The sequence below is a fragment of the Aegilops tauschii genome, chromosome 6 (assembly GCF_002575655.3).
Source record: "Aegilops tauschii subsp. strangulata cultivar AL8/78 chromosome 6, Aet v6.0, whole genome shotgun sequence".
Lineage (NCBI taxonomy): Eukaryota > Viridiplantae > Streptophyta > Magnoliopsida > Poales > Poaceae > Aegilops > Aegilops tauschii.
The window spans coordinates 439138048-439161479 of record NC_053040.3 but is presented as its reverse complement, the minus strand read 5'-3'; the positions used below and the strand labels follow the sequence as shown (position 1 = coordinate 439161479).

Genomic DNA, 23432 nt, shown 5'->3' with positions numbered 1-23432 from the left:
ATTCCTCCCCCATAATAATTTTCAGTAGCATCATGAATGAATTCAGCAATATAACCAGCACCTAAAGCATTCTTTTCATGATCTACAAGCATAGAAAATTTACTACTCTCCACACAAGCAAAATTCTTCTCATTCGGAATAGTGGGAGGATCATAAGAGACTTGAATACAATAAATTGTTTCCACATTAAAAGAGTAATGTTCAGAAAAAGGGTAATCATAATCATGACAAGTTTTATAAATATAATCATCACTACTTTTATAGCATAAGTTTCATCACAATAATCATCATAAGTAGCAACTTTGTTCTCATCATCATTATAAATTTGCTCATCAAAACTTGGGGGACTAAACATATCATCTTCATCAAACATAGCATCCCCAAGCTTGCGGCTTTGCATATCATTAGCATCATGGGTATTCAAAGAATTCATACTAACAACATTGCAATCATGCTCATCATTCAAATATTTTATGCCAAGCATTCTATGTAACTCTTCTTCTAGTACTTGAGCACAATTTTCCTTCCCATCATTTTCACGAAAGACATTAAAAAGATGAAGCATATGAGGCAACCTTAATTCCATTTTTTTGTAGTTTTCTTTTATGAACTAAACTGGTGATAAAACAAGAAACAAAAAAGATTCGATTGCAAGATCTAAAGATATATCTTCAAGCACTCACCTCCCCGGCAACGGCGCCAGAAAAGAGCTTAGTTGACGGGGTGTGAGTGCTGCTTACCTAGCCTCCCCGGCAACGGCGCCAGAAAAGAGATTGATCTCTACTACACAACCTTCTTCTTGTAGACGTTGTTGGGCCTCCAAGTGCAGAGGTTTGTAGGACAGTAGCAAATTTCCCTCAAGTGGATGACCTAAGGTTTATCAATCCGTGGGAGGCGTAGGATGAAGATGGTCTCTCTCAAGAAACCCTGTAACCAAATAACAAAGAGTCTCTTGTGTCCCCAACACACCCAATACAATGGTAAATTGTATAGGTACCCTAGTTCGGCGAAGAGATGGTGATACAAGTGCAATATGGATGATAGATACAGGTTTTTGTAATCTGAAAATATAAAAACAGCAAGGTAACAAGTGGTAAAAGTGAGCGTAAACGGTATTGCAATGCTAGGAAACAAGGCCTAGGGTTCATACTTTCACTAGTGCAAGTTCTCTCAACAATAATAACATAATTGGATCATATAACTATCCTTCAACATGCAACAAAGAGTCACTCCAAAGCCACTAATAGCGGAGAACAAACGAAGAGATTATGGTAGGGTACGAAACCACCTCAAAGTTATTCTTTCCGATCAATCCATTGGGCTATTCCTATAAGTGTCACAAACAGCCCTAGAGTTTGTAGTAAAATAACACCTTAAGACACACATCAACCAAAACCCTAATGTCACCTAGATACTCCAATGTCACCTCAAGTATCCGTGGGTATGATTATACGATATGCATCACACAATCTCAGATTCACCTATTCAAACCAACACAAAGTACTTCAAAGAGTGCCCCAAAGTTTCTACCGGAGAGTCAAGACGAAAACGTGTGCCAACCCCTATGCATAGGTTCATGGGCGGAACCCGCAAGTTGATCACCAAAACATACATCAAGTGGATCAATAGAATACCCCATTGTCACCACGGGTATCCCACGCAAGACATACATCAAGTGTTCTCAAATCCTTAAAGACTCAATCCGATAAGATAACTTCAAAGGGAAAACTCAATCCATTACAAGAGAGTAGAGGGGGAGAAACATCATAAGATCCAACTATAATAGCAAAGCTCGCGATACATCAAGATCGTGCCGAATAAAGAACACGAGAGAGAGAGAGATCAAACACATAGCTACTGGTACATACCCTCAGCCCCGAGGGTGAACTACTCCCTCCTCGTCATGGAGAGCGCCGGGATGATGAAGATGGACACCGGTGAGGGATCCCCCTCCGGGAGGGTGCCGGAACAGGGTCCCGATTGGTTTTTGGTGGCTACAGAGGCTTGCGGCGGCAGAACTCCCGATCTATTCTGTTCCCCGATGGTTTTAGGGTATATTGGTATATATAGGAGGAAGAAATACGTCAGGGGAGCCACGAGGGGCCCACGAGGGTGGAGGGCGCTCCCAGGGGGGTGGGCGCGCCCCCCTGCCTCGTGCCTTCCTCGTTGCTTTCTTGACATGGACTCCAAGTCTCCCGGGTTGCTTTCTTTCCAAAAATAACTTCTCCAGAAGGTTTCATTCCGTTTCGACTCCGTTTGATATTCCTTTTCTTTGAAACACTGAAACAAGGGAAAAAACAGAAACTGGCACTGGGCTCTGGGTCAATAGGTTAGTCCCAAAAGTAATATAAAAGTGCATAGTAAAGCCCATTAAACATCTAAGATGGAAAATATAATAGCATGAATACTTCATAAATTATAGATACGTTGGAGACGGATCAAAGCGAGACTCGTGGCGGCACGTAAATGCCCACAGTTTCAATAGTGAGAGCGTTCGCCTTAACGTGACAGGTCTTTGTTCCAAAATACCTTGGCTCTTCATTTGTGCAACTTCACATAAGCAGCCTGTCTCAAATTGAAGAAGAAAATTACGTAGGAATATTTGTGCCATATCACGTGACCATGCTTAGTTTCATGAATTTCTGGTCACTTTTGGATTTTCTGAAATTTAAAATCCAGGATTCGAAACAATATCATAACCTGCATATGCAATAAATTTTCAAGCGATACATCTTTCCTGTTGTATTTCTTAATAAAGGATTTGGTCAAACATTTTGCTTAGTTAGACTTCAGACAAGTTATATATGCAGAGTAAAAGGATAATCCCTCCGTACCAGTGCATTGCCTGATATATTAAGTCAAGTACTAGGCACGAACATACGGGCTCAATTCTGTGCTCATCCTGGTGTAGTACTCCTATTAGTACTAGGCAATGCAGTTGACGAGTGACCCTGGGTAGCGGCGACCGAGGGAATTGAACCATGTTGTGCACGGTAGGTAACGTTGTCTAGTTACTAAAGCATCCCTCTGTTGTTCATCGGTAGTCACTATAGACCGGGGACATGAAGGGAATTTCCTAGGGGTGGAATTCTGGCCGCCAGATATTTCGACTCGAAATGCGGAGGCTTGACTGGTTGGGGTTGGCTAATGTGCGTACCACGCACGCCACCAGAAGGACACGAGCCCCTTTTTTTTGAGGATCAACACGAGCCCGGATTTTTTTGAGGATCAACACGAGCCAAGGTCTGGCTGGTACGCCGTTGGGTCCTACCATTCGAGTATACGAAATGAATCTTTTAAATTGCCTAATGAATCTATGTGTATTTCTCAACATGGTAATTGATTTATGACGAGTTCTTGAATTAGAGTGAGTTTGTGATATAGTGATCTCAACGTGGATTCACATTTCATGGTATCCCTAGTAAGTTTTTCATTGCAAATTCAAATTTAAAAGATGAACGGTATGGTGGTGAGAAAACTTTGTATGTATCAAGCATATGACCACACACACACACACACGAACACAACAACAATCCAATAAGTATAGTGCATCTATTTTTCCAAACCATGCATGTATGACATGAATTCAAAAATACTCCTTCTGTTCCTAAATATTAGTCTTTTAGAGATTTCAACAAGTGACTACATACGGAGCAAAATGAGTGAATCTACACTCTAAAATATGTCTATATACATCCGTATGTGACAGTCCATTTGAAATCTCTCAAAAGACTAATATTTAGGAATGAAGGGAGTAAAATGTAAGACATGCATGGTCGTCAATTCAATATTTAAAATGAACAGAAAACTGAAACATGAATATTAAGTCTAGTGCTATAGTACATGCAAATGTTGTGTTTAGGTGGAGATATGTAGATTGTCGGGGTTTAACCCCTTGACCTTAGATAAAATTGTGAAGTTGTGTTTAGGATTGTTTAGATTATATTTGTCCCCACCCTCCCAAACACCGATTGGTTCTGCACCCCCTCCTCCCCGGGAGAATATCATGTGCCACCACACCTTAGATGCTATATACTGATATGAGTTCCTTGGAGCTTGTAGATCTGAGATATAGCAGCTCACATGATGTCTTAATATTATTACAGGAAACCTTGATGAGTTTGAGAATTGCACACAATTTGTACAAAAACTACTCAGATGCCCTTGGATCCCATATCCAATGACCTCGGAGCTCGTATCACCGTAGCATCTAAGATGAAGGAGGAAATCATATTCTCCTGTATGTAAGAATATCATGTGCTACCACACCTTAGATGCTTTGGTGATACAAGCTCTTTGGAGCCGTTAGATTTGTGACCCAACAAGTCCTCGATGGTTCGAATGTTTTTTTTGTAGAAAAGCCCCCAAAGAGTTCGTCCACTGCTTACAAGCACAAAGACTGCTCAGATGCAATTGGATCTCAGATCAAACGACCTCGAAGCTTGTATCACCGTAGCGTCCAAGCTACAAGAGCACCTAATGTTTTCTCGCACTGGAGAATATGAGGTGCCCCCACACCGTAGATTCTATGGTGATACAAGTTCACGGAGATCTAACGGCTCATAGTAGGAGGTTTGAATGTTTTTGGAATATACGCTTGAGAGAGTTTGGAAATTACGCAGAAAGTACAAGTACTACGCATGTGGCATCTGATCATAGATCATACAACCTAGATGCTCGTATCACCGTATCGGCTAATTAAGCTACTGGGAGCACCTAATATGAGCAACGGGGAACCGTTGGATCCAAGATGCAGCGGCGCACACGAGACCTGAATGTTTTATTTGCAAAAAACCCTTGAGAGTTTAGAAATTGCGCATAATTACAAAGGCTACTCCCAAGCCGTTCGATCTCAGTTCCAACGATGTAAAAACTCGTATCACCATAGCATCTAAGCTACTGGGTGGATGTGATATTCTACGCCGCTGTCATTTTTGTTTGTAAACTTGCAAAATACGTGTAACTCGTGCCGTTACTTGTCTAACCGTGCAAAATGTTTGTTCAAAAAAACAATCCTACACTGAAATATCAGAACAACACACGGGGGTCCCACTTGTCATTGATCAAATTTGGACCTAAAACTAACAAATCTGAAAGACGAGATTCAAACTGGCAACCTGGACTACAAAGCGTAAGTCGATAGCTTGAAACAACAACGGTTGTTGGCTTTGTCCCATAACTTGATTTTATACAGTATTACGTTGAGTAGAGTAGAGGGAGTGGCTCGTCAACACGTGCATGACCATTGACTCACTTACTAGTGGGTCCCAGGTCTACGATCTCTCTCTCCTCTCCATCGTCTAACCTTTAGATGCACGGGCACACACGCAGAGCGGCGCTAGCTTTCCGTGGTGTTATTATAACTAAAAAAGCTTGGAAAATATAAGAATCGCCTAGAACAAGAGACGTTGAGGCTGGTCGAGACGGAGCTAACCACACCTATCATCCGTGCCACGTTAGCATGATGAAGCTGTGTGGCTAGTGGGGTGCTTTCGACCGACTGGCTGGGTCCCGAGGTCGAACCATAGGTAGTACGTCTGATACAGTATAATTTTACACGCACATTTTTCCTCCGTGCCGAGATGTGGCACACCCTACCGCGCGGTTTCTGGGTCCTCCCGGGTGGTGCACGCATATATTCTTCCTTGCCAAGACGTGGGACGCCCTACCACGCGTTTTCTGGGTCCTCCTCAGTCATAGCGCCGAAGCAACTAAATGAGTCATCAAATCACGAAAGACCACCTTTCTCGCCGAGTACATCAGTGAAGCACGGTGGTTAGCTAGTTGGGCTAGTGCGATCGATTAGCTAGGCCGCCGCCACATTTGGTTTTTCACCCTTTTTTATCTCCTTGCCGACAGGTAAATTTAAATATCCACCGCGGCGTTGCTCTGGTCTTTGGGTGCGGCAGGCGCGGTAGGATTTTTAATTCTTTGATTGACGGGAGCAGGCGTGGCAGCATTTTAAATTTTTTTGATTGATGGGAGCAGGCGCGGTAGCAATTAGTCACGATGACTCCGCCTGTAAAACCCACTGCTCGCTGATGTGAAAAGTCGTCGACTGGTGTTTTCCCATGGTGAAAACCAAAAGATTCACCCCGCTCCTCGGATGGCTCCCTCCGCCTTCCCGTAGATTGCATTGCCTTTCAGCCGTTTTGCCCCTTTGCTTCCTCTCCCCATTGCTTCTACCTGGTGCCATGGCGGCGCAGCAGATCACGGAGTCTGAGGTGAGGCGCCTGACACAGGAGCTCCAGGCCAAGGATGTGGAGCTCAGGGCCAAGGACATGGAGCTCTGTGAGCTCAAGGAGGAGAGGAGAGCCATGCTCCTCCGTTATGTGCGGGAGTTCACGGAGCTTCAAAAGCGGCAGGCGTCCACCACAAAGATGCTCGAGGCGTCGGCGGCGTTCCTGTAGAAAGCGGGAGAACGATAGGCCGTCAGGGGAGCCGACTGGAGCGCGAGCAGGCCGATCGTGACGAGGTCCAGGATTGCCTCAGCCACTTGGTGGACCAAGTTGCCACGCATGTGTTGCGGCTGCGTGATGCCTACCGTCGTGCCAGTGCGACCATGCCGGCCATCGGGCTAAACCCGTTCGACCACCCCGTCGACTTCAATGAGTTGCGGCTTCCTGACCTGGTCTCCTTCTTCACCTATATCTTCGAGGAGCTGAGTCGTCTCCATGCGATGGTGGGGGCGGAGCTAGACAAGGAGCGGTTACGGGCTGCAGTCGCCGTTGCCGGGCGAATCCTCTCAGGTCTTGCTACCTCTTGAGCACTGCGTTGGTTTTCAATTGAAGAGGAAAGGGTGATGCAGCAAAGTAGCGTAAGTATTTCCCACAGTTTTTGAGAACCAAGGTATCAATCCAGTAGGAGGCTACGCGCGAGTCCCTCGCACCTACACAAAACAAATAAAGCCTCACAACCAACGCGATAAGGGGTTGTCAATCCCTACACGGTCACTTACGAGAGTGAGATCTGATAGATATGATAGGATATTTTTTTGGTATTTTTATGATAAAGATGCAAAGTAAAATAAAAGCAAAGTAAAAAAGCAACGGTAATAACCAAGTATTGGAAGATTAATATGATGAAGATAGACCCGGGGGCCATAGGTTTCACTAGTGGCTTCTCTCAAGAGCATAAATATTTTACGGTGGGTGAACAAATTACTGCTGAGCAATTGACAGAATTGAGCATAGTTATGAGAATATCTAGGTATGATCATGTATATAGGCATCACGTCCAAGACAAGTAGACCGACTCCTGCCTGCATCTACTACTATTACTCCACACATCGACCGCTATCCAGCATGCATATAGAGTATTAAGTTCATAAGAACAGAGTAACGCCTTAAGCAAGATGACATGATGTAGAGGGATAAATTCATGCAATATGATAAAAACCCCATCTTGTTATCCTCGATGGCAACAATACAATACGTGTTGGGGAACGTAGTAATTTCGAAAAAATTCTACGCACACGCAAGATCATGGTGATGCATAGCAACGAGAGGGGAGAGTGTTGTCCACGTACCCTCGTAGACCGAAAGCGGAAGCGTTAACACAACGCGGTTGATGTAGTCGTACGTCTTCACGATCCGACCGATCAAGTACCGAACGCACGGCACCTCCGAGTTCAGCACACGTTCAGCTCGATGACGTCCCTCGAACTCCAATACAGCCGAGTGTTGAGGGAGAGTTTCGTCAGCACGACGGCGTGGTGACGATGATGATGTTCTACCGACGCAGGGCTTCGCCTAAGCTCCGCTACGATATTATCAAGGTGTAATATGGTGGAGGGGGGCACCGCACACGGCTAAAAGATCGTTGATAAATTGTGTGTCTAGAGGTACCCCCCTGCCCCCGTATATATAGGTGCAAGGGGGAGGCCTCCGGCCTAGGAGGGAGAGGCGCGCGAGGAGGAGTCCTACTCCTACCGGGAGTAGGACTCCCCCCTTTCTATGTTGGACTAGGAGTGGAAGGGGGAAGAGGTGGAGGGGAGGAAGGAAAGAGGGGCACCGCCCCCCTCTCCTTGTCCTATTCGGACTGGGGGGGCGCGGCCCTGCCCTAGCCTCCTCTCCTCTCTTCCACCTAGGCCCAATAAGGCCCATTAAGTTACCGGGGGGTTCCGTGTAACCTCCCGGTACTCCGGAAAAATCCCGATTTCACCCGGAACATTTCCGATGTCCAAACATAGGCTTCCAATATATCAATCTTTATGTCTCGACCATTTCGAGAGTCCTCGTCATGTCCATGATCACATCCGGGACTCCGAACAACCTTCGGTACATCAAAACATATAAACTCATAATATAACTGTCATCGTAACGTTAAGCGTGCGGACCCTACGGGTTCGAGAACTATGTAGACATGACCGAGACACCTCTTTGGTCAATAACCAATAGAGGAACCTGGATGCTCATATTGGTTCCCACATATTCTACGAAGATCTTTATCGGTCAGACCGCATAACAACATACGTTGTTCCCTTTGTCATCGGTATGTTACTTGCCCGAGATTCGATCGTCGGTATCTCAATACCTAGTTCAATCTTGTTACCGGCAAGTCTCTTTACTCGTTCCGTAATACATCATCCCGCAACTAACTTATTAGTTACAATGCTTGCAAGGCTTATAGTGATGTGCATTACCGAGTGGGCCCAGAGATACCTCTCCGACAATCGGAGTGACAAATCCTAATCTCGAAATACGCCAACCCAACAAGTACCTTTGGAGACACCTGTAGAGCACCTTTATAATCACCCAGTTACGTTGTGACGTTTGGTAGCACACAAAGTGTTCCTCCGGTAAACGGGAGTTGCATAATCTCATAGTCATAGGAACATGTATAAGTCATGAAGAAAGCAATAGCAACATACTAAACGATCGAGTGCTAAGCTAACGGAATGGGTCAAGTCAATCACGTCATTCTCCTAATGAAGTGATCCCGTTAATCAAATGACAACTCATGTCTATGGCTAGGAAACATAACCATCTTTGATTAACGAGCTAGTCGAGTAGAGGCATACTAGTGACACTCTGTTTGTCTATGTATTCACACATGTATTATGTTTCCGGTTAATACAATTCTAGCATGAATAATAAACATTTATCATGATATAAGGAAATAAATAATACTTTATTATTGCCTCTAGGGCATATTTCCTTCACTCTCCCACTTGCACTAGAGTCAATAATCTAGATTACACAGTAATGATTCTTACACCCATGGAGTCTTGGTGATGATCATGTTTTGCTCGTGGAAGAGTCTTAGTCAACGGGTCTGCAACATTCAGATCCGTATGTATCTTGCAAATTTCTATGTCTCCCACCTGGACTAAATCCCGGATGGAATTGAAGCGTCTTTTGATGTGCTTGGTTCTTTTGTGAAATTTGGATTCCTTTGCTAAGGCAATTGCACCAGTATTGTCACAAAAGATTTTCATTGGTCCCGATGCACTAGGTATGACACCTAGATCGGATATGAACTCCTTCATCCAGACTCCTTCATTTGCTGCTTCCGAAGTAGCTATGTACTCCGCTTCACACGTAGATCCCGCCATGACACTTTGCTTAGAACTGCACCAACTGACAGCTCCACCGTTCAATGTAAATACGTATCCGGTTTGTGATTTAGAATCGTCTGGATCAGTGTCAAAGCTTGCATCAACGTAACCATTTACGATGAGCTCTTTGTCACCTCCATAAATGAGAAGCATATCCTTAGTCCTTTTCAGGTATTTCAGGATGTTCTTGACCGCTGTCCAGTGATCCACTCCTGGATTACTTTGGTACCTCCCTGCTAAACTTATAGCAAGGCACACATCAGGTCTGGTACACAGCATTGCATACATGATAGAGCCTATGGCTGAAGCATAGGGAACATCTTTCATCTTCTCTCTATCTTCTGCAGTGGTCGGGCATTGAGTCTTACTCAATCTCACACCTTGTAGTACAGGCAAGAACCCTTTCTTTGCTTGATCCATTTTGAACTTCTTCAAAACTTTGTCAAGGTATGTGCTTTGTGAAAGTCCAATTAAGCGTCTTGATCTATCTCTATAGATCTTGATGCCTAATATATATGCAGCTTCACCGAGGTCTTTCATTGAAAAACTCTTATTCAAGTATCCCTTTATGCTATCCAGAAATTCTATATCATTTCCAATCAGAAATATGTCATCCACATATAATATCAGAAATGCTACTGAGCTCCCACTCACTTTCTTGTAAATACAGGCTTCTCCAAAAGTCTGTATAAAACCAAATGCTTTGATCACACTATCAAAGCGTTTATTCCAACTCCGAGAGGCTTGCACCAGTCCATAAATGGATCGCTGGAGCTTGCACACTTTGTTAGCTCCCTTTGGATCGACAAAACCTTCTGGTTGCATCATATACAACTCTTCTTCCAGAAATCCATTCAGGAATGCAGTTTTGACATCCATTTGCCAAATTTGATAATCATAAAATGCGGCAATTGCTAACATGATTCGGACAGACTTAAGCATCGCTACGGGTGAGAAGGTCTCATCGTAGTCAATCCCTTGAACTTGTCGAAAACCTTTTGCAACAAGTCGAGCTTTATAGACAGTAACATTACCGTCAGCGTCAGTCTTCTTCTTGAAGATCCATTTATTTTCAATGGCTTGCCGATCATCGGGCAAGTCAACCAAAGTCCATACTTTGTTCTCATACATGGATCCCATCTCGGATTTCATGGCCTAGTGCCATTTTGCGGAATCTGGGCTCACCATCGCTTCTTCATAGTTCGTAGGTTCGTCATGGTCTAGTAACATAACCTCCAGAACAGGATTACCGTACCACTCTGGTGCGGATCTTAATCTGGTTGACCTCCGACGTTCAGTAATAACTTGATCTGAAGTTTCATGATCATTATCATTAACTTCCCCACTAATTGGCGTAGGTGTCGCAGAAAATAGTTTCTGTGATGATCTACTTTCCAATAAGGGAGCAGGTACAGTTACCTCATCAAGTTCTACTTTCCTCCCACTCACTTCTTTCGAGAGAAACTCCTTCTCTAGAAAGGATCCATTCTTAGCAACGAATGTCTTTCCTTCGGATCTGTGATAGAAGGTGTACCCAACAGTCTCCTTTGGGTATCCTATGAAGACACATTTCTCCGATTTAGGTTCGAGCTTATCAGGTTGAAGTTTCTTCACATAAGCATCGCAACCCCAAACTTTAAGATACGACAACTTTGTTTTCTTGCCAAACCATAGTTCATAAGGTGTCGTTTCAACGGATTTTGATGGTGCCCTATTTAGAGTGAATGCAGCCGTCTCTAAAGCATAACCCCAAAACAACAGCGGTAAATCAGTAAGAGACATCACAGATCGCACCATATCTAGTAAAGTACGATTACGACGTTTGGACACACCATTACGCTGTGGTGTTCCGGGTGGCGTGAGTTGCGAAACTATTTCGCATTGTTTCAAATGAAGACCAAACTCATAACTCAAATATTCTCCTCCACGATCAGATCGTAGAAATTTTATTTTCTTGTTACGATGATTTTCAACTTCACTCTGAAATTCTTTGAACTTTTCAAATGTTTCAGACTTATGTTTCATTAAGTAGATATACCCATATCTGCTCAAATCATCTATGAAGGTGAGAAAATAACGATATCCGCCACGAGCCTCAATATTCATTGGACCACATACATCTATATGTATGATTTCCAATAAATCTGTTGCTCTCTCCATAGTTCCGGAGAAAGGTGTTTTAGTCATCTTGCCCATGAGGCACGGTTCGCAAGAACCAAGTGATTCATAATCAAGTGATTCCAAAAGTCCATCAGTATAGAGTTTCTTCATGCGCTTTACACCGATATGACCTAAACGGCAGTGCCACAAATAAGTTGCACTGTCATTATCAACTCTGCATCTTTTGGCTTCAACATTATGAATATGTGTATCACTACTATCGAGATTCAACAAAAATAGACCACTCTTCAAGGGTGCATGACCATAAAAGATATTATTCATATAAATAGACCAACCATTATTCTCTGATTTAAATGAATAACCGTCTCGCATCAAACAAGATCCAGATATAATGTTCATGCTTAACGCTAGCACCAAATAACAATTATTTAGGTCTAATACTAATCCCGAAGGTAGATGTAGAGGTAGCGTGCCGACCGCGATCACATCGACTTTGGAACCATTTCCCACGCGCATCGTCACCTCGTCCTTAGCCAATCTTCGCTTAATCCGTAGCCCCTGTTTCGAGTTGCAAATATTAGCAACAGAACCAGTATCAAATACCCAGGTGCTATTGCGAGCATTAGTAAGGTACACATAAATAACATGTATATCACATATACCTTTGTTAACCTTGCCATCCTTCTTATCCGCCAAATAATTGGGGCAGTTCCGCTTCCAGTGACCAGTCTGCTTGCAGTAGGAGCACTCAGTTTCAGGCTTAGGTCCAGACTTGGGTTTCTTCTCCTGAACAGCAACTTGCTTGCTGTTCTTCTTGAAGTTCCCCTTCTTCTTCCCTTTTCCCTTTTTCTTGAAACTAGTGGTCTTACTGACCATCAACACTTGATGCTCCTTTTTGATTTCTACCTCCGCTGCCTTTACCATTGCGAAGAGCTCGGGAATTGTCTTATTCATCCCTTGCATGTTATAGTTCATCACGAAGGTCTTGTAGCTTGGTGGCAGTGATTGAAGAATTCTGTCAATGACGCTATCATCCGGAAGATTAACTCCCAGTTGAATCAAGTGATTATTATACCCAGACATTTTGAGTATATGCTCACTGACAGAACTATTCTCTTCCATCTTGCAATTGTAGAACTTATTGGAGACTTCATATCTCTCAATCCGGGCATTTGCTTGAAATATTAACTTCAACTCCTGGAACATCTCATATGCTCCATGACGTTCAAAACGTCGTTGAAGACCCGGTTCTAAGCCGTAAAGCATGGCACACTGAACTATTGAGTAGTCATCAGCTTTGCTCTGCCAGACGTTCATAACTTCTGGTGTTGCTCTTGTAGGAGGCCTGGCACCTAGCGGTGCTTCCAGGACGTAATTCTTCTATGCAGCAATGAGGATAATCCTCAAGTTACGGACCCAGTCCGTGTAATTGCTACCATCATCTTTCAACTTTGCTTTCTCAAGGAATGCATTAAAATTCAACGGAACAACAGCACGGGCCATTTATCTACAATTAACATAGACAAGCAAGATACTATCAGGTACTAAGTTCATGATAAATTTAAGTTCTATTAATCATATTACTTAAGAACTCCCACTTTGATAGACATCCCTCTAATCATCTAAGTGATTACGTGATCCAAATCAACTAAACCATGTCCGATCATCACGTGAGATGGAGTAGTTTCAATGGTGAACATCACTATGTTGATCATATCTACTATATGATTCACGCTCGACCTTTCGGTCTCCGTGTTCCGAGGCCATATCTGCATAAGCTAGGCTCGTCAAGTTTAACCTGAGTATTCCGCGTGTGCAACTGTTTTGCACCCGTTGTATTTGAACGTAGAGCCTATCACACCCAATCATCACGTGGTGTCTCAGCACGAAGAACTTTCACAACGGTGCATACTCAGGGAGAACACTTTTATCTTGAAATTTTAGTGAGAGATCATCTTATAATGCTACCGTCAATCAAAGCAAGATAAGATGCATAAAAGATAAACATCACATGCAATCAATATCAGTGATGTGATATGGTCATCATCATCTTGTGCTTGTGATCTCCATCTCCGAAGCACCGTCATGATCACCATAATCACCAGCTTGACACCTTGATCTCCATCGTAGCATCGTTGTCGTCTCGCCAACTATTGCTTTTACGACTATCGCTACCGCTTAGTGATAAAGTAAAACAATTACATGGCGATTGCATTGCATACAATAAAGCGACAACCATATGGCTCCTGCCAGTTGCCGATAACTCGGTTACAAAACATGATCATCTCATACAATAAAATATAGCATCATGTCTTGACCATATCACATCACAACATGCCCTGCAAAAACAAGTTAGACGTCCTCTACTTTGTTGTTGCAAGTTTTACGTGGCTGCTACGGGCTTAGCAAGAACCGTTCTTACCTACGCATCAAAACCACAACGATAGTTTGTCAAGTTAGTGCTGTTTTAACCTTCGCAAGGACCGGGCGTAGCCACACTCGGTTCAACTAAAGTGAGAGAGACAGACACCCGCCAGTCACCTTTAAGCAACGAGTGCTCGCAACGGTGAAACCAGTCTCGCGTAAGCGTACGCGTAATGTCGGTCCGGGCCGCTTCATCTCACAATACCGCTGAACCAAAATATGACATGCTGGTAAGCAGTATGACTTATATCGCCCACAACTCACTTGTGTTCTACTCGTGCATAACATCAACGCATAAAACCAGGCTCGGATGCCACTGTTGGGGAACGTAGTAATTTCAAAAAAATTCTACGCACACGCAAGATCATGGTGATGCATAGCAACGAGAGGGGAGAGTGTTGTCCACGTACCCTCGTAGACCGAAAGCGGAAGCGTTAACACAATGCGGTTGATGTAGTCGTACGTCTTCACGATCCGACCGATCAAGTACCGAACGCACGGCACCTCCGAGTTCAGCACACGTTCAGCTCGATGACATCCCTCGAACTCCGATCCAGCCGAGTGTTGAGGGAGAGTTTCATCAGCACGACGGCGTGGTGACGATGATGATGTTCTACCGACGCAGGGCTTCGCCTAAGCTCCGCTACGATATTATCGAGGTGTAATATGGTGGAGGGGGGCACCGCACACGGCTAAAAGATCGTTGATCAATTGTGTGTCTAGAGGTGCCCCCTGCCCCCGTATATAAAGGTGCAAGGGGGAGGCTGCCGGCCTAGGAGGTAGAGGCGCACCAGGAGGAGTCCTACTCCTACCGGGAGTAGGACTCCCCCCTTTCCATGTTGGACTAGGAGTGGAAGGGGGAAGAGGTGGAGGGGAGGAAGGAAGGGGGGGGCGCCGCCCCCCTCTCCTTGTCCTATTCGGACTGGGGGGGAGGGGGGCGCGGCCCTGCCCTAGCCTCCTCTCGTCTCTTCCACCTAGGCCCAATAAGGCCCATTAAGTTACCGGGGGGTTCCGGTAACCTCCCGGTACTCCGGAAAAATCCCGATTTCACCCGGAACACTTCCGATGTCCAAACATAGGCTTCCAATATATCAATCTTTATGTCTCGACCATTTCGAGACTCCTCGTCATGTCCGTGATCACATCCGGGACTCCGAACAACCTTTGGTACATCAAAACATATAAACTCATAATATAACTGTCATCGTAGCGTTAAGCGTGCGGACCCTACGGTTTTGAGAACTATGTAGACATGACCGAGACACCTCTTTGGTCAATAACCAATAGCGGAACCTGGATGCTCATATTGGTTCCCACATATTCTACGAAGATCTTTATCGGTCAGACCGCATAACAACATACGTTGTTCCCTTTGTCATCGGTATGTTACTTGCCCGAGATTCGATCGCCGGTATCTCGATACCTAGTTCAATCTCGTTACCGGCAAGTCTCTTTACTCGTTCCGTAATACATCATCCCGCAACTAACTCATTAGTTACAATGCTTGCAAGGCTTATAGTGATGTGCATTACCGAGTGGGCCCAGAGATACCTCTCCGACAATCGGAGTGACAAATCCTAATCTCGAAATACGCCAACCCAACAAGTACCTTTGGAGACACCTGTAGAGCACCTTTATAATCACCCAGTTACGTTGTGACGTTTGGTAGCACACAAAGTGTTCCTACGGTAAACGGGAGTTGCATAATCTCATAGTCATAGGAACATGTATAAGTCATGAAGAAAGGAATAGCAACATACTAAACGATCGAGTGCTAAGCTAACGGAATGGGTCAAGTCAATCACGTCATTCTCCTAATGAAGTGATCCCGTTAATCAAATGACAACTCATGTCTATGGCTAGGAAACATAACCATCTTTGATTAACGAGCTAGTCGAGTAGAGGCATGTGACGCCCCCGATTTGACCGTACACTAATCATGCACGCAAATGTGTACGATCAAGATCAGGAACTCACGGGAAGATATCCCAACACAACTCTAAAACATAAATAAGTCATACAAGCATCATAATACAAGCCAGGGGCCTCGAGGGCTCGAATACAAGTGCTCGATCATAGACGAGTCAGCGGAAGCAACAATATCTGAGTACAGACATAAGTTAAACAAGTTTGCCTTAAGAAGGCTAGCACAAACTGGGATACATATCGAACGAGGCGCAGGCCTCCTGCCTGGGATCCTCCTAAAGTACTCCTGGTCGTCGTCAGGGGGCTGCACGTAGTAGTAGGCACCTCCAGTGTCGTAGGTGTCGTCGTCGACGGTGGCGTCTGGCTCCTGAGCTCCAGCATCTGGTTGCGACAACCAGGTAGAAAGGAAAAGGGGAAAAAGAGGGAGAAAGGCAACCGTGAGTACTCATCCAAAGTACTCGCAAGCAAGGAGCTACACTACATATGCATGGGTATATGTGTAAAGGGGCATATCAGTGGACTGAACGACAGAATGCCAGAATAAGAGGGGGATAGCTAATCCTGTCGAAGACTACGCTTCTGGCAGCCTCCATCTTGCAGCATGTAGAAGAGACTAGATTGAAGTCCTCCAAGTAGCATCGCATAGCATAATCCTACCCGGCGATCCCCTCCTCGTCGCCCTGTTAGAGAGCGATCACCGGGTTGTATCTGGCACTTGGAAGGGTGTATTTTATTCAGTATCCGGTTCTAGTTGTCATAAGGTCAAGGTACAACTCCGGGTCGTCCTTTTACCGAGGGACACGGCTATTCGAATAGATAAACTTCCCTGCAGGGGTGCACCACATAACCCAACACGCTTGATCCCATTCGACCGGACACACTTTCCTGGGTCATGCCCGGCCTCGGAAGATCAACACGTCGCAGCCCTACCTAAGCACAACAGAGCGGTCAGCACGCCGGTCTAATCCTAGGCGCACAGGGGTCTGGGTCCATCGCCCATAGCACACCTGCCTGTTGCGAACGCGGCCGCGAGCAGACCTAGCAACCCACACGATCACGGCGGTTACGTCAAAGCGGTCCAACACGGCGCGCGCCACTCAGTCGCTGACGTCACGAAGGCTTCGGCTGATACCACGACGCCGGGATACCCATAACTACTCCCGCGTAGATGGTTAGTGCGTATAGACCAAATGGCCAGACTCAGATCAAATACCCAGAACTCGTTAAGCGTGTTATTTGAAGTAACCGCGAACGCCGACCAGGGCCAGGCCCACCTCTCTCCTAGGTGGTCTCAACCTGCCCTGTCGCTCCGCCACAAAGTAACAGTCGGGGGCCGTCAGGAACCCAGGCCCACCTCTACCGGGATGGAGCCACCTGTCCTTTCCGCCCCCTCATCAAAATCACTTGCGGGTACTCAACGAGCCGACCCGACTTTAGTCACCACATGTGTCATGTATATAAAGTATATAGTATATACCCGTGATCACCTCCCAAAGTGATCACGTCCCAGTAGTATAGCATGGCAGACGGACAAGAGTGTAGGGCCACTGATGGAACACTAGCATCCTATACTAAGCAGTAGGATAGCAGGTAAGGGTAACAACTGTAGCAACAATGACAGGCTATGCATCAGTATAGGATTAACCGAAATCAGTAACATGCTACACTACTCTAATGCAAGCAGTATAGAGAAGAATAAGCGATATCTGATGATCAAGGGGGGCTTGCCTGGTTCTCTGGCAAGAAGGAGGGGTCGTCAACACCGTAGTCGTACTGGGTAGCAGCGGCGTCGGTCTCGGTGTCTAGTGAGAGAAGAGGGGGAAGAAACAATAAATACAATGCAAAAAAAATGCATGACGATGCATGACATGACAAAGCGTGATGCTAGGTGTGCCCAATCGCGGTAGTAGGTGATACCGGCAGAGGGGGAAACATCCGGGAAAGTATCCCCGGTGTTTCGCGTTTTCGGACTGATGAACCAGAGGGGGGAAGTTGCGAGTTCGATAGGTTAGGGAGGTGTGGTGGACGAACGGGTTGCGTAACCGGATTCATCTCGTCGTTCTGAGCAACTATCATGTACAAAACATTTTCATCCGAGTTACTAATTATTTTATATTTATTTTCAAAGTTTTATTGAATTTCCAAATTACTAGATTTATTTTAATTCAAAAATAAAAGCAGATTAAACTTTTGTTACCTCGAGCTATCCTAGCCTATGTGTATGACAGTGGGGGCCAAGGGCCCAGTCAACATTGACCGGTCAAAGTGAACAGTGTATGTGGGTTCGCATGTCATTGACTTAGTTCCTTTAACCTATTTTAGCATAATAATCTAACAGTTGGTCCCACTTGTCATTGGGTCATATATTAACTAAGCTAGTTATTAAACTTAGCAGAGGGCAATTAGCCTAATGGGATGGTGGTTAGCCTCTAAACCAGATCAGGCAGCACCACGGGGAAGTGGTCAGGGACTTGGCGTGCACGCGCCCAAGACGAAGACAGGCGTGACGCGGCCATCCGCGACCTGCGAGGCTGGTAGAGCTAGCAGCGATGGCGAGAGGGGTCATGTGGGGGGCACAGCGCGGCAAGAGGCGCGCAGCATGCACAGGAGCGGAGCTCCGACGGTGGCGACAACGGCGACGGCGCAGGACAGCAACAACGGCTACAGAGAGCAAATGCAAGCATTGGTAGAGTAGTTTTAAGAGCAGCAGTTAGCAGGAGAAGTAGCAGCGGCGCCGACCAGAGCAGCAGCAAGCAGTGCAAACGGGCGCTGGGCGCGGCGGCTGTGGCTGGCCAGGGGCGCACAGGGGGTGTGGGCGCCTCTAGGAGCTTGTGGAGGCGGAGCTCCGGTCATGGCGGACGACAGCGCGGGGGTTTCACGAGATGGCATGCATTCGATCTAGGGGAGAGATGGGAAGACGTGAGGGCTCACGGCAATGGTGAGTAGCAGGGTGCAGCGAAGATGGTGCATCCCCGGCGGACGCCATGGCCTTGAGGAGGAAGGCTCTGGCGCGAGCTCCCCTGCTCGACGTGGGTGCGGGCCTGCCGGCGGAGGAGGGTGCGAGCGTCGCGCGGAAGGAGCCGGTGGTGTTGGCCGGCTTGCTTCGGTGGCCGACTAGGCGGGGGCGCCGGTGACGAGGCAGTGGACGGGCGGCTCAGGCGAGCACACATGCGCGCCGGTGAGCGCCGCCCACGGCCGGGCGTGGAGATCCAGGTGGCGGCGCGAGGACAGCGGGAGAAGCTGCGGGGCGGCATGGTCGGGCGAGCATGAAAGGGGTCAAGCGCGAGTGCGAGCGCTTCCCTCTGTGGGTGGCGGCGCGAGGAGGAAAGAGGGAAGGAGCGAGGGGATCGGGAGAGATGGGATCGATCAGGAGGCTGGGCTCACGATCGACTAGGTTAAGGGGGATTTAGGCGGGCCTTGGGCCATGTTGTTGCCAGATGGCCAAAAGCCCGGGGTACTCTATTTTCTTATACCTTTTAATTTCCTTTACTGTTTTCCTTTTTCACTGTTGTTTGCATTTTTTTATTAGGCCACACTTGATCTTTTGTTCAATGTGAAATTTGACGCACAATTTCTTGGCAATATTATGGGCTGGCACAACAAGTTTCAAAGCATTTGGGGAGAGTTCAACTATTTTTAGCAATTGAAAAGGTTAGATAATTAGCCACTGGTATGCTGTTATAATTTCCGATGGCATTCTAAACATCTCCAAAATGTTTGTTTAACGTAAGAAAATTATGTAGTGAATATTTCCAACCTAAGGAACATTTTAGTTTTGCAGTTTGAAGAAATTTTATTTTGACTTTATTTTAAATTTTGAATTTGAACCCGATTTGGACCGAAGTGCGGTTCCGCAAATTAATTGTGATGACATGGCACCATTAGTGTGTAATTACTGTAGATGAACTACCAGGGTGTTACAAGGCATACTAGTGACACTCTGTTTGTCTATGTATTCACACATGTATTATGTTTCCGGTTAATACAATTCTAGCATGAATAATAAACATTTATCATGATATAAGGAAATAAATAATACTTTATTATTGCCTCTAGGGCATATTTCCTTCAATACGTGCCTTGCTGCCCCTACTGTCACTGGGAAAGGACACCGCAAGATTGAACCCAAAGCTAAGAACTTCTCCCATTGCAAGAAAGATCAATCTAGTAGGCCAAACCAAACTGATAATTCGAAGAGACTTGCAAAGATAACCAATCATACATAAAAGAATTCAAAGAAGATTCAAATATTGTTCATAGATAAACTTGATCATAAACCCACAATTCATCGGTCTCAACAAACACACCGCAAAAGAAGATTACATCGAATAGATCTCCACGAGAGAGGGGGAGAACATTGTATTGAGATCAAAAAGAGAGAGAAAGCCATCTAGCTAATAACTATGGACCCGAAGGTCTGAGGTAAACTACTCACACTTCATCGGAGGGGCTATGGTGTTGATGTAGAAGCCCTCCGTGATCGATGCCCCTTCCGGCGGAGCTCCAGAACCGGCCCCAAGATGGGATCTTATGGGTACAGAAGGTTGCGGCGGTGGAATTAGGGTTTTGGCTCCTTTTATGATCGTTTGGGGGTACGTAGGTATATATAGGAGGAAGAAGTACGTCGGTGGAGCAACAGGGGGCCCACGTGGGTGGAGGGCGCGCCTGGGGGGGGGGGGTAGGCGCGCCCCCCTACCTCGTGGCTTCCCTCTTGGTTGCTTGATGTAGGGTCCAAGTCTCCTGGATCTTGTTCGTTCCAAAAATCACGTTCCCGAAGGTTTCATTCCGTTTGGACTCCGTTTGATATTCTTTTTCTGCGAAACTCTGAAATAGGCAAAAAAACAGCAATTCTGGGCTGGGCCTCCGGTTAATAGGTTAGTCCCAAAAATCATATAAAAGTGAATAATAAAGCCCAATAATGTTCAAAACAGAAGATAATATAGCATGGAGCAATCAAAAATTATAGATACATTGGAGACGTATCAAGCATCCCCAAGCTTAATTCCTGCTCGTCCTCGAGTAGGTAAATGATAAAAACAGAATTTTTGATGCAGAGTGCTACTAGGCATAATTTCAATGTAATTCTTCTTAATTGTGGTATGAATATTCAGATCCTAAAGATTCAAGATAAAAGTTCATATTGACATAAAAATAATAACACTTCAAGCATACTAACTAAGCAATTATGTCCACTCAAAATAACATGGCCAAAGAAAGTTCATCCCTACAAAATCATATAGTTTAGTCATGCTCTATTTTCGTCACACAAGAATGCTCTCATCGTGCACAACTCTGATGACAAGCCAAGCAATTGTTTCATACTTTAGTAATCTCAAACCTATAAACTTTCACGCAATACATGAGCGCGAGCCATGGACATAGCACTATGGGCGGAATAGATTATAATGATGGGGGTTATGTGGAGAAGACAAAAAAGGAGAAAGTCTCACATCAATGAGGCTAATCAATGAGCTATGGAGATGCCCATCGATTGATGTTAATGCAAGGAGTAGGGATTGCCATACAACGGATGGACTAGAGCTATAAATGTATGAAAGCTCAACAGAAGAAACTAAGTGGGTGTGCATCCAACTTGCTTGCTCACGAAGACCTAGGGCACTTGAGGAGGCCCATTGTTGGAATATACAAGCCAAGTTCTATAATGATAAATTCCCACTAGTATATGAAAGTGACAAAACAAGAGACTCTCTATCATGAAGATTATGGTGCTAATTTGAAACACAAGTGTGGTAAAGGATAGTAACATTGTCCCTTCTCTCTTTTTCTCTCATTTTTTTGGGCCTTCTCTTTTTTATGGTCTTTCTCTTTTTTTATTCCTCACTTGGGACAATGCTCTAGAAAATGATGATCATCACACTTCTATTTATTTACAACTCAATGATTACAACTCGATACTAGAACAAAGTATGACTCTATATGAATGCCTCCGGCGGTGTACCGGGATATGCAATGAACCAAGAATGACATGTATGAAAGAATTATGAACGGTGGCTTTGCCACAAATACTATGTCAACTACATGATTATGCTAAGCAATATGACAATGATGAACGTGTCATGATAAACGGAATGGTGGAAAGTTGCATGGCAATATATCTCGGAATGGCTATGGAAATGCCATAATAGGTAGGTACGGTGGCTGTTTTGAGGAAGATATAAGGAGGTTTATGTGTGAAAGAGCGTATCATATCACGGGGTTTGGATGCACCGTCGAAGTTTGCACCAACTCTCAATTTGAGAAAGGGCAATGCACGGTACCGAAGAGGCTAGCAATGATGGAAGGGTGAGAGTGTGTATAATCCATGGACTCAACATTAGTCATAAAGAACTCACATACTTATTGCAAAAATCTACAAGTCATCAAAAACCAAGCACTACGCGCATGCTCCTAGGGGGGTAGATTGGTAGGAAAAGACCATCGCTCGTCCCCGACCGCCACTCATAAGGAGGACAATCAAAGAACACCTCATGTTTCAAATTTGTTACATAACGTTTACCATACGTGCATGCTATGGGACTTGCAACCTTCAACACAAGCATTTCTCAAATTCACAACTACTCAACTAGCATGACTTTGATATTATTACCTCCATGTCTCAAAACAATCATCAAGCATCAAACTTCTCTTAGTATTCAACACACTCATAAGAAAGTTTTTATTATTCTTGAATACCTAGCATATTAGGATTATTTAAGCAAATTACCATGCTATTTAAGACTCTAAAAATAATCTAAGTGAAGCATTAGAGATCAATAGTTTCTATAAAACAAATCCACCACCGTGCTCTAGAAGATATAAGTGAAGTACTAGAGCAAAACTATATAACTCAAAAGATATAAGTGAAGCACAAAGAGTATTCTAATAATTTCCGAATCATGTGTGTCTCTCTCAAAAGGTGTGTACAGCAAGGATGATTGTGGTAAACTAAAAAGCAAAGACTCAAATCATACAAGACGCTCCAAGCAAAACACATATCATGTGGTGAATAAAAATATAGCTCCAAGTAAAGTTACCGATGGAAGTAGACGAAAGAGGGGATGCCTTCCGGGGCATCCCCAAGCTTTTGCTTTTTGGTGTCCTTGGATTATCTTGGGGGTGACATGGGCATCCCCAAGCTTAGGCTCTTGCCACTCCTTGTTCCATAATCCATCAAATCTTTCACCCAAAACATGAAAACTTCACAACACAAAACTTAACAGAAAATCTCGTGAGCTCCGTTAGCGAAAGAAAACAAAAGAACACTTCAAGGTACTGTAATGAACTCATTCTTTATTTATATTGGAGTTAAACCTACTGTATTCCAACTTCTCTATGGTTTATAAATTATTTTACTAGCCATAGATTCATCAAAATAAGCAAACAACACACGAAAAACAGAATC

At 44.8% G+C, this 23432-nt stretch overlaps 1 long non-coding RNA gene across 1 annotated transcript; it reads right to left on the bottom strand.

Annotated features, from left to right (window-relative positions):
- Positions 1 to 16088: 16088 nt before the first annotated feature.
- Positions 16089 to 19377, bottom strand: LOC141026275 (uncharacterized). Its single transcript, XR_012188102.1, has 3 exons — positions 18962 to 19377; positions 17759 to 17832; positions 16089 to 16411 (listed from the first exon to the last, which is right to left on the bottom strand). It is a non-coding gene; the product is annotated as an uncharacterized lncRNA (long non-coding RNA).
- Between the last annotated feature and the right edge of the window lie 4055 nt (positions 19378 to 23432).